This window comes from Hyperolius riggenbachi, chromosome 1, assembly GCF_040937935.1.
Source record: "Hyperolius riggenbachi isolate aHypRig1 chromosome 1, aHypRig1.pri, whole genome shotgun sequence".
Taxonomy (NCBI): Eukaryota; Metazoa; Chordata; class Amphibia; order Anura; family Hyperoliidae; genus Hyperolius; species Hyperolius riggenbachi.
The window spans coordinates 139578903-139591549 of NC_090646.1; the positions used below are offsets into that span (position 1 = coordinate 139578903).

General features: G+C 44.6%; 1 protein-coding gene across 5 annotated transcripts in view; it reads left to right on the forward strand.

Moving 5' to 3' along the window:
• The window catches only part of MICU3 (mitochondrial calcium uptake family member 3), a 175305-nt gene that overhangs the window by 52295 nt on the left and 110363 nt on the right, over positions 1–12647 (forward strand). The gene's annotated exons all lie outside the window — the stretch shown is intronic.

Sequence of the window (12647 nt, forward strand, 5' to 3'; positions counted from 1 at the left end):
CACACTGCCTGTGTGTTATTTAGATTAGAGCAGCTTCTCTCTTATCTTTTACAAGCTGGATAAATCGTCCTCTGAGCTGGCTGGGCTTTCACATACTGAGGAATTACATACAGGCAGAGCTGTTTGCAGGAAGAAAAGAGCAGCCTGAAACTTCAGTGCATGGGGGAAAGAAACACACAAGTGATCTCTTGAGATACAAAAGGAAGGGTGTATACAGCCTGCTTGTGTATGGATGTATTTTCTATGTGTGGACGTACATCAACCCACTTCCTGTTTTGGTGGCCATTTTGTTTGTTTACAAACAAACTTTTTAAAACTGTTTTTAACCACTTTTAATGCGGCGAGGAGCGGCGAAATTGTGACAGAGGGTAATAGGAGATGTCCCCTAACGCACTGGTATGTTTACTTTTGAGTGATTTTAACAATACAGATTCTCTTTAAGTGAAATAAGTATCTTATCCCCTACAACCCAGACAGAATTCTGGCTCCCACAGATTATGTTTCCATGTGGCACACAGATTACACAAGACATTACAGTCAATACATTAGAGATATTCCTGATCCCGACTCATCATTTGCATAAAGCACACCTGTCCACGGGATAACTTTTTTTTCCCAATACAACCTCAATCACCATGAATTAAAGAGCAGTCAGATGACTTTGGGAACAAGATTGTAGTGCTGCACAATACTGGAATAAGCTTCAAGAGCATTAGCAAGAAGCCTGATAAGTGTGTGACAACTGTTAAGGCTCATACACACATCAGACTATAGTCTTTGGAAAATGAAAGATCACAAACCAATCTTACCACCCTTCATGTAGTATGAGAGCCATACCTTCACAGTCTTTTCTATGGAGCTGAACTCCCCATCAGAAAAAAATCTTTGCAAGATGCTGCACACACAGATGCTGTACAGAGACAAAAGATCAATATCTGCAAAAGATCTGTTCCTGCCAAAGATCCGTTCCTGCAAATTGCATTCATAGTCTATGAGATCTGCAGATCATCATACGCACCTTGTTTAACTGACATTCATCTGCAGATCAGACAATCATCTGCAGATCTGAAAATCCATCCTGGTGGATCTGATCTACAGAAGAATGTCTGTTAAGCAAGGTGTGTATGATGATCTGCAGATATCATAGACTATGAATGCATTTTGCAGGAACAGATCTTTTGCAGGAACAGATCTTTTGCAGACACTGATCTTTTGAATGTCTACAGCATCTTTGTGTGCAGCATCTTGCAAAGATTTCTGTTTGATGGGGAGTTCAGCTCCATAGAATAGTCTGTGTAGGTATGGCTCTCATACCACATGGAAGGGGGTAAAATTGGTCTGTGATCTTTCATTTTCCAAAGACTATGGGCTGATGTGTGTATGTGGCCTAAGTGTGAGAAATGTAAAATGGCCATCAATCTCCCTAGGTCTGGAGCTCTTTGCAAGTTCTTTCCTTACAGGATGAGGATGATCATTGGAAGGCATAGGCTTAAAGGGGAACTTCATCCTAAACAAACATACTGTCATTAGGTTACATTAGTTATGCTAATTAAAATAGGTAATATAATCTCTTACCCACCCTGTTTTAAAAGAAGAAATGTTTGTGATTATGGGGGCAGCCATCTTTTTCATGGAGGCAGCCATCTTTTTGGTTGAAGGGAGGTGACAGGGAGAATGAGACACAGTTCCAACTGTCCTGTGTCCTGATCACCCTCCCATCTAAGCGCTAGGCTTCAGATCTCAAATTCAATATTTGAAGAAAAAAAATTTGCACCAAAACAGCAGAACGAGAACAACAACATCAGAAATCCCATCATGCTTTGCACAGCATCAGGGGAAAAATGCCCGGGCAGTTTTCTTTTGTGCAGCTAAAATGAGGCTTATGGAAAAAAACAAAGTTCTGATGCTGTGAAACTGTAAAAAAAACACCTAGCCTTTTTAGTGCTGCTGAGTAGATTTTTAGTCTGGAGGTTTCCTAAAACACACAATTGAATGGGAGGACCATGTTAATGATCTGAAGGCAGTTGGAACCACTGTCACCAAGAACACTTTTGGTAACACACTATACCTTAATGGATTGAAATCTTACAGAGCCCATAATGCCCCCCTGCTTAAAAAGGCACATGTAATGGCCAGTCTTAAAGAGGAACTCTAGTGAAAATAATGTAATAAAAAAGTGCTACATTTTTACAATAATTACGTATAAATGATTTAGTCAGTGTTTGCTCATTGTAAAATATTTCCTCTCTCTAATTTACATTCTGACATTTATCACATGGTGACATTTTTACTGCTGGCAGGTGATGTCACTGGAATGAGATGCTGCTTGCTTTTTTGGCAGCTGTTATTTCCTACAGTGCAACAAGGCTCCAGAGTAATGTCAGTACATTAGTGCTGTGAGGCGCTGACATCATTTGTGGGAGGGGTTTCACCACAAAATCAGCCAAACAGTACAGAGCCCCCGATGATCCGTTTGAGAAAAGGAATAGATTTCTCATGGGAAAGGGGGAATCGGCTACTGATTGGGATGAAGTTCAATTCTTGGTTACGGTTTCTCATTAGGTTTGGATGTGAACATGTAAATGATTCAGATAAAGCTTGCGAGTAAGTGCTTTGCTCAGATAAGCCCAAAATCAAGCTTTTCACCATCAACTCTAACCACTGTGTTTAAAAGAAGAGAATTACTGAGTATGGCCTAAAGAACCCCATCCCCTCAGTCATGCACAGAGGCAGAAACGTTTTTAGCTTTGAGGCTGTTTTGCTGCTAAATGCATAGAAAGACTTCTTGCACTGAGAGGCCGATAGATGGGACCATCTATGAATGAGAATGAAAACTCCATCCCTCAGACAATACTCTGAAGATGTGTCGTCCTTCCAGAATAAGAGACCCAAAACATACCTACCAAGCAGCAGCCACAAAAACCTAAAGGATTTAGTGAGGTTTTTTTTAGAGGAGCGGACAAAGTCTCTCCTGAGATGTGTGCAAACCTGGGTACCAACTACAAGAAATATCTTACTGCTGTGCTTGCCAACATGGGTTCCCCTACCAAGTACTAAGTCATGTTTTGCTTGGGGATCGAATACATATTTCATTCAATGACATGCAAATCAATTTATCATTTTATGTAATGCATTTCTACTGGATTTCTATTGGTTGTCTTCATTAAAATGGAACCACCATAAACATTACAAACTGTTCATTTCTTTGTAAGTGTGCAAACTTTCAAACTCCCCGACACTGTTTATGTAATGCCTTGAAATGTTTGGTCTTCATGTTTCTTTTGCCCTTCCACCCTGTACATTCAGTTTTCAGACTTTTTCAACATCATGAATTTTCACAACTGCAAATGATTATGACTCTCCTGTTAGATACAACCCTAGTGGCATCTTATCTGCAGAGAACTGTGTGCATTCTGCATTGGATGCAGCTACAGTAGAGGGTGCCCTTGCTCTTAGTGTTTTTTACTGGAGTAGCATCCTGGGCAGCACCCTTCCTTACTGTAATGATTTTATGTGGTTTTGTTTGGTGAATATCTCATTCTGATACCACCTTAAAGGATGCCCGAGGTGAAAATAAACTAATAAAATAAACAATTTTATCTATCTTCTTTCTCCTAAAAATGACTTTTTAAGATATTCCACAGTTTTATTTTATGTTTAAATCTACTTTTTTAAGTTTTAACTGTTGTTTTGTTTTTGCTCAATTACACATTCATTGAAGTATGCCAGAGCTAAAATCTATGAGCTATTGAACCTTTTTATCTCTTTCCTGCTCTCAGAAGCATTTTTCTGCTTGGAAAGTGTTTTATAGTTGCATTTTCTTATCAGTGAGGGTCACACTGTAGTCACTTCCTGTCTGAGTCAGGACTGAGTCGGCAACTTACATACTTGATATTTAACTCTTTCAGGGAGGGAAAAAAAACAAAAAACACAGCATAGTTATTTGTGTGCTAGGCACTGTACATACACATGTCTAACTCATCATGTCACATGTCACCTCGGGTATCCTTTAAGCTATACACACAGCCACCCTTTGGAGACAATCAACTTGGCTGAGCGATGATTTAGTCTATTGTGCAACCCAGTCCTCCGTGTGCATCATCCCTCCGCCCCCTCCCGCATAGCAACAGAACGCATTATCAGCTATACAGGTGACTCCGTGACTGTACATCATCAGCTCAGGGATATCTCCCGAGGGATTGTGTCCCAATCCTCAATGGGCTACATTCATCAACAGTTTGTATGTTAACCTCCTGAGCGATAATCCCGAGCTGAGCTCAGGGTATATCGCGCAGGAGGATTTCTCAGGCCCTGGTGGGCCGATTTGCATAATTTTTTTTTTGTTACACGCGGCTAGCACTTTGCTAGCTGCGTGTAACTTCCGATCGCCGCCGATCCGCCGCCGCTCGCCGTGCCGCGCAGCCCCCCCCCTCCCCGACCCCTTGCGCAGCCTGGCCAATCAGGCCAGGCAGCGCTGAGGGGTGGATCGGGACTCCCTCTGACGTCACGACGTCCAAGACGTCGGTGACGTCATCCCGCCCTGTCGCCATGGCGACCGGGGAAGCCCAGCAGGAAATCCCGTTCTGAACGGGATTTCCTGCTTACTCTGATCGCCGAAGGCGATCGGAGTGGGTGGGGGGATGCCGCTGCGCTGCGGCTATCATGTAGCGAGCCCTGGGCTCGCTACATGATTTAAAAAACAAAAAATTTAAAAAAAATTGTGCTGCGCGACCTCCTGGGCGATATAATTGTATCGCCCAGAGGGTTAAGGCTGATACACACATTCAACAAAGTGTACGACCAACACCACAACATGGCAAACCGCACGAGCAAGTGATTGCACGACTTGTATATTCTGTGCACCAACCAACTGAACAAACAACTCATCTGCATATTGTTCGCACAAGCGGAACAACGGACTGCACGATATGGACACCCTAAAAACAAGTACAAGTCATTCAAATGACTTTTACACACGTGGGCAACTGCACAATATCAGCCCAACAGATGTATAAGTTGGAGCGGACAAAATGCCTGTTATTGGTCGTTCGTCTAGTTATTTGCCACGCCTACACACGCCCAACTATCGTCCAACAGACTCAGTTTAGACAATAGTTGGGCAGAATAGTTGCAAGCGTACAAGCCTTTAGATGTGCTGTGGTCCTCCAGGACAGAAGTATGCAGGCAGACCAGTGTGACGCCTCACACGTCAGCATTGCCTCTGCTCTGCTCAAGCCTACAATTAGTTTCTGGCAGCATAGATGTCAAAATTATTTCTACACCTGAGCCTGTATAGTGGACTGGACATCTCTTTCTGCTGCCTCCTTTGATGTTCTCTGTGCATTCTGTTCTTGGTCAGAGTTATGCAGGCCAGTAATAAAACCTAGTGTATAACTGTCCAATGGTCATGGCAAGTGGGCTCCTTATCAGGTACCTTAACCACTTCCGGATTCTCGGAGCGTATATACACGCCCCTGAATCCTGAAGTGTATTACATGGAAACGGCCGCTCGTATGAGCGGCCGTTCCATGTCAGCTCACGGAGGGTGTCTCCGTGAACACCCTGCGAGCCGATCGGCGGCTCGCAGGGTAAATGTAAACACACGGGGAAGACCTTCCCCGGTGTTTACATGCATACGGCGCTGCTGCGCAGCAGCGCCGTAGAGGAGATCGGTGATCCCCGGCCTCTGATTGGCCGGGGATCACCGGCATCTGATAGGCTAAAGCCTATCCCATCAGGCGCAGGACGGAAATCCGTCCTGCGCCGCTCACAGGGGGAGGGAGAGGGAGGGAAGGGGAAGGAGGCCAGGAAGCGCTGCGGAGGGGGGCTTTGAAGAGCCCCCCCCCCCGCAAGCGCAAGCAGCCGGCGGCGATCAGACCCCCCCAGCAGGACATCCCCCTGGTGGGGAAAAAAGGGGGGAAGTCTGATCGGCCTGGCTGCTAGCTGATCGGTGCTGCGGGCTGGAGAGCCCACGCAGCACCGATCAGCACAAAATACCGTGGTAGGGAAGTGGTTAAAGTGGATCTGAACTCTTGCACAGGACAGAAGGAAAACGTAGAGAAATGTACCCTGAATGTATTTAGCGAGTTTAGCCTGTTTAATTCCCCCTCATTTGTGTCAAATCACAAGTTGTAATTTGATCCTCTCCTTTGTCACCTGACTGCCTGTGGCAGATAAGCAGATAAGCCCATTTGAAGGCACTGGATGTAAACAATGGGCCTGATTCACAAAGCGGTGCTAACAGTTAGCACGCTGGTGATAAGCCCTTTATCATGCCTAAACTCAGTTTAGGCATGATAAGTTTAGGTGTGATAAGTTTAGGTGTGATAAGTTTAGGCATGATACGTTTAGGTGTGATAAGTTTAGGCATGATAAGTTTAAGCACCAACTGGGTTAGCACCGCAGTGCACAGCTGATCAAAAGTTTTGCGCTAGCAAAGTCTGGTGCACATCGCATAGAGTTTAATGGTGCTGCTTTGCGTGCGGGACTTTGCACGCTATCTACACTTATCTAAACTTAGCATGCCTAAACTTATCACACCTAAACTTATCACACCTAAACTGGCTTTTCACCAGCGTGGTGCAATGGTTATCACGCCTAAAGTCTCTAACTGGCTTAGCACCGCTTTGTGAATCGAGCCCAATATGTCTGCTTCCATGAATCAGGAAGTAGAAACTGTGGAAATTTATTTTAGGATTTGTGTCAGCTGTAACAAAAACATGCTTTTTATTATGTTATTATTTATTATGCTGTTGTGTATATTTTAGAGCAGAGAGGAGTTCTGAGTTCAGGCCCACTTTAAAAGCCATCTATTTAACATCAGAATATGTAGAAAAAAGCCTGCATGTTATCAAATTTTTATTGACAATTGTTTTGTTATATTCTTTACATAGAAGAGATCTCTTTACTGGGCGAGTTGTCCTAAACTGTGAAAAGCAGAACACACTGTCATACAGGGTAAGCTCAGCTAAGACCCTGGTTTGTACAGACTAACAGTCTAAGCTTAATAGAACATACTCATAGCAGTGGTTTGCAGGAGGGTTATCCTGTTATCCTGTGGCCATCAAAACCATAACAAGGATTGAATATTCTAATGGATAATTTAAGATGATCTTGCCCCTAGTTTAGAGTTATTCAAACTGTTGGTTTCTGCCACATCAGCCTCTGTTGCCTTCGCTCTTCTCAAGTCTTCAAGTAGTATCTGGCAGCATAGATGTCAGTTAAACTTTTTCCTACACCTGGGCCTGTGTAGTGGACTAGATAGGGCATGAGTGCTCTGGAATACAGCATATTGATAATGCTTAGAGTAACTCTCTACAACCCCAAAAACCTAATTTCATCAGTTCCACTGTCTGGGGGTAATAATAAACTCTGAACGCTCATTTAAGTCTCACATTACATAAAAGAAAAGTATAAACGCTCACTCTCCGTGTAAAGTCCTCACTGGTGCTGGACTAAATTAGCCAGACCCCAAGACAAATGAAAGAGGAAGATCAGCAGAGCTCAAGCTCTGCTGATCTTCTTTCATAAGCCTTATATTACCTCATTGACTACATCCGTCTCTAAAATACACCCAAATGCTCCCCTTTCACCACAAAAGGCAACTAAAATGTTTGTGTATCCCTTAATAATATCCAGTCTCAACTGCTGCAACATCCTACCAGGGCCATCTCTATTTACAATAGGGCCCTGGGGCAAAAGTAACTTGGAGGGCCCCCCTCCCTTTCCTGCAACCTCTGAGCTGCCTCCCAGGGCCCATCCCACCACACTATCAGCCACACAAAATCATTAGGTGTCCATCATATTATTATTATTATTATTATTTAGTATTTATATAGCCCCGACATATTACGCAGCGCTGTACAGAGTATATATATATATATATATATATATATATATATATATATATTGTCTTGTCACTAACTGTCCCTCAAAGGAGCTCACAATCTAATCCCTACCATTGCCATATGTCTATATTATATAGTGTAAGTACTGTAGTCTAGGGCCAATTTAGGGGGAGCTAATTAACTTATTCGTATGTTTTGATGATGCGGGAGGAAACCGGAGTGCCCGGAGGAAACCCACGCAGACACGGAGAGAACATACAAACTCTTTGCAGATAGTGCCCTGGCTGGGATTCGAACCAGGGACCCAGCGCTGCAAGGCGAGAGTGCTAACCACTATGCCACCGTGCTGCCCATATGTCCCCAAACGCATTGTTGGGGACCCCATTATTTCCCCTCCTCCTTTCCTTTACAAATCCAGAGTGTACACACATTGGGGTCTTACCTAATCCAGGCTGGACACAGGAGGCAGCATCATGCTCTACACTCTGGACTTCTCCCCACAGCGCCTCTCTTCCTCATTCCCTGCAGGTATTTATGGGGTCACCATAGCTGGGTGGGGAGCAGACACACACCTTGAGGGCCACTACAGGCCCTGGGGCAATTGCCCCCTTTGCCCCCATGGAAGCGCCGGCCCTGCATCCTACTCTGCAACCTACCAAAACAGATTGGTGCCTCCCCAGTCCCTTAACTCCAGCACACTTACTCCTCTGATGCTGCCCTACTTTGCCAGTCCTGTCCCTTTGTTAGCTGGCAGTTACCCAAAGGAACCAGTTCAAACTCAACTAACCAGTTCAGACACAAATAAAATGTTAATACATTCTCTTATAAAAAACTGTGGCCTGAGTTAATACATTCTCTTATAATATATAAGTATATATATATAATATCTCGTCTGGTCTATTCTAACATACTACTTTGTGGACTACCAACTAACAGACTGGCATCCTTTTAATCTGTACTGAACTCGGCTGCTCTCATTCATCTTTCTTCTTGCTTTTCCTCTGCTGCTCCTCTCTGTCAAGCTCTTCATTGGCTGCCAATTAACCAGAGGATCAAGTTCAAACTCCTAACTCTAACTTACAAAGCTCTCCACAATCTCTCTCCGCTGTACATCTTGTCACTAGTTTCCAGATACCAACCCAACCGCAGTCTCTGATTTGCACATGACCTTCTGTTGTCCTCTTCTAGAATTACCTCTTCGTATTCACGTATACAGGAATTCTCACGTGCTTCACCCCTCCTCTGGAATGCCCTTCCACAACACATCCATCACTCTCCAACCTTTGTTACCTTTAAATGCTCTGTCAAAACTCACTTGCTCTACCTTAGGCCACTTGTCCGTTGTCCTAAGGCCAAGTTGCACTCCTACTAAATATCCTAAATCACACTGCGTCTGGGTATGTTTATTGTATACTACCCCACCTCTTGCTCCCCACCCCATTTCTTTAAATTGTAAGCTTGCAAGGGCAGGGCTCTCTCCCCCTTTTGTGTCTTGGAATTAATTATACATTTTATTCATCATGTTACTTGTGTCATTGTCATTACCAATTATGTATTTTGTCACCAATTACGGTATGTATTTTGTATATTGGTGTAGACAGCCTGATGGTCGTTTGAGCTAAACGGTCATATGCTAAAAGAATTCAGAACAATCTCTGCTCAAACGACCCTCGGGCTGTCTGGAAGGGCCTGAAGGCTGCCACCAGCTACAAGCCTCTTCCCCAACAGGCTACCCCCTGCTCCGAGCTAGCTGAGGAACTCAGTAACTTTTATTGCAGGTTTGAGGTACCGGGTACCTCTGGGGGGCCGTCTACTCCTTACTCCCCCCCCCCCCGCCTCTGTCTATAAGAGCATTGAACCTAGCTCGAGCACATGCCCCCCCTTGACAGTATACAAAGCCGTTGTTCTGCACCTCTTGTGTTCCTTGAATGCCAGGAAAGCATATGGCCCTGATTGCGTGTCACCTGCATGTCTGAAGTCCTGCGCACGTCAGCTGGCCCCCGTCCTGAGCTCTATCTTCGCCAGGTCCCTCACCGAAGGGAAAGTCCCTACTTGCTTCAAGGAATCCATCATTATCCCCATCCCGAAAAAGCAAGGGGTTTCTAACCTAAACAACTTCAGGCCCGTTGCCCTAACATCGGTGGTCGTGAAGACCTTTGAAAGAGCAGTACTGTTGCTGCTCAAGAATGTTACTCTGGACCGACTGGACCCTCTCCAGTTTGCATACAGAGCAAACAGGTCCACTGACGACGCTATCAACATCTGCCTGGAGTTTATCACTAACCACCTCAACATGCCAAACTCATATGCTAGAGTTCTTCTCCTGGACTTCAGCTCGGCTTTTAATACTATCTGCCCCCGTATTCTGCACGACAATCTAACGGAGCTCAAAGTCCATCCAACCCTCCGTCTCTGGATCACAGACTTTCTCTCGAACAGGTCCCAGGTGGTTAAGTTGGGTGACATATCCTCCAGACCCAGAGTGACCAACATTGGAGCCCCTCAGGGCTGCGTCTTGTCACCATTTCTGTTCTCTCTATACACGAATAACTGCACATCCACAGCTGACTCTGTCAAAATCATCCATTTTGTGGACAATACCACAATCATTGGCCTTATTAGTGAGAACGACGAGCAGGCTTACCGCAAGGAGGTAGACAGAATCTGCAATTGGTGTAGAGAGAATAGGCTAGTTCTTAACACAGCCAAAACCGTGGAGATGTCATTGATTTCAGGAAGCATGCCAGCAACCCCCCTCCGATATATATCGAGGGCATTGAGGTCGCTAGGGTTCCCAACGTCCGCCTCCTGGGTCCAACCATCTCTGCTGACCTGACCTGGAGGGCAAACACTACCGCGACTCATAGGAAGGCACAGCAAAGACTCTTCTTCCTTCGCCAACTTAAGAAGTTTGGCATGGCCCATGAACTTCTGAGGTCCTTCTACTCTGCTACGATCGAGTCAGTCCTCTGCTCATCCATCCTGGTCTGGTTCTCTAGCTGCACCGCCAGCGACAGATACAAACTCCAGAGGGTCATCAGCTCAGCGGAGAGGATTATTGGGAAACCTCTTCCCCCTCTAGATCTCATCTATAACACTAGACTGCAATGAAAATTGTGGGCGACCCCTCTCACCCTGGCCACAGTTTTTTCACTCGACTCAAACTGGGCCGGAGGTTTCGGTACATCCCTGCTAAGACTACTAGGCGTATGAACACTTTTTTCCCCACGGCCGTCAGAGTCTTGAACTCTGCCCATTCCGCTGACCGCCCCTGCAGCCATCTACCGGACTAATATTTGACTTCGGCTGCAGCCGCTCTGTTTACTGCCTTGCCTAGGTCGTACTAGAATTATCTTCTGCTACACGCTGCTGTCCCTGCTAGACCCGCAACTGACCTACCACAAATGTTGTATTACTCCTGTATCTGTTGTATTGTTCTGCTGCACTCTTGTTATGTTGTATTATTCTTGTCTGTTTGTACAACTCTTTCTTGCCAATCAACGTGCCAAACCTAATTCCGGGCATGCAACCGTGCTTGGCGAAATAAACGAATTCTGATTCTGATTCCATTTGTCTGTATTATTATGTACCATGTTCGTGTCTAAGGCCTCGTTCACATCTGCTGCGCTGAAAAATGTGTGAAAGCGCGTGGGAAAAAACGCATGCGCTTGTGCGCGCTTTAGTGCGCGTTTCTGTGCGATGCGCTGCGCTTCTTTAAAGCACGTTTTGCTTGTTGTACCAGCAGCAGTTGTCAATAAAACTTTGTTTTTGTATGTAAATGTATTTTTTTCTCCAATTAGAGGTAAAAATTGCATGCGCTTCTATGCGCTTGTATGCGCTTCTATGCGCTAAAAAAGCGCACCCATTCACTTGCATTGATGTGCGCTTTCCAGCTCAACGCACAGAAATGCATGCAACCCTACGTTTCTGTAACGCTGCTCAGCGCAGCGCATAGATGTGAACCAGCTACATTTAGTTACATGGGAAAATAAATACCTTGCTGATCGCACAGGGCAGTGCGCTGTAAAAAGCGCACAGAAACGGCCCTGATGTGAACGAGGCCTAACTTTGTACTGGGCCACGGAATATGTTGCCACTTTACAAATCAATATTAATAATAATAATAATAATAAACTCCTAGCCTTCCCTTTCAAAGCCTTTATAAGTTGTCCCCTCCATACATTCCCTTGCTAATATCCAGATACCATTGCATCCGCAGCCTTAGCTCTGCACATGAATTCCTCCTATCCTTCATTTTGGTTCCTCTCACGCTCCCATACAGAACTTCTCTTGAGTTTCACCTCTTCTTTAAAAGTTTTTTCTACATCTTGTCCTCCATATTTCAAACTGGGAAAGCTTCAAAGACACCCATAAAATATACTTCTTCAGACAGGCATTTCATCTCTCAAAGTGCCCTTCAGAAACATATCCAGATCTGTGTCAGATGTCAAAATGTACTATCTCTTCCTCCAGCTTACCTAGTGTCTCCACCCCATTACCCTGTAGCTTGTAAGTTTGGAAGAGCAGGGTCCTCCTCCACCTTATGTGTCTTGTTTCCATAGTTGTTCTTTTATCAAACAGATATGTACCTGTATTACTGGATGCTTTCCTGTCCTGTATGAACTATGTATACTCTCTACAGCACCACAAAAGATGATTGCACTTTATAAATAAAAAATAATAATAATCTGCTTTGTAACTCTTTTGTATTTTTCTTGTGCTGCAGTTAAGCTAAAGAGACTCGATACGTCTACTAAATTTCCACAAAAGGCGTCCGCAGAATCTTGTAATGAAATTGCA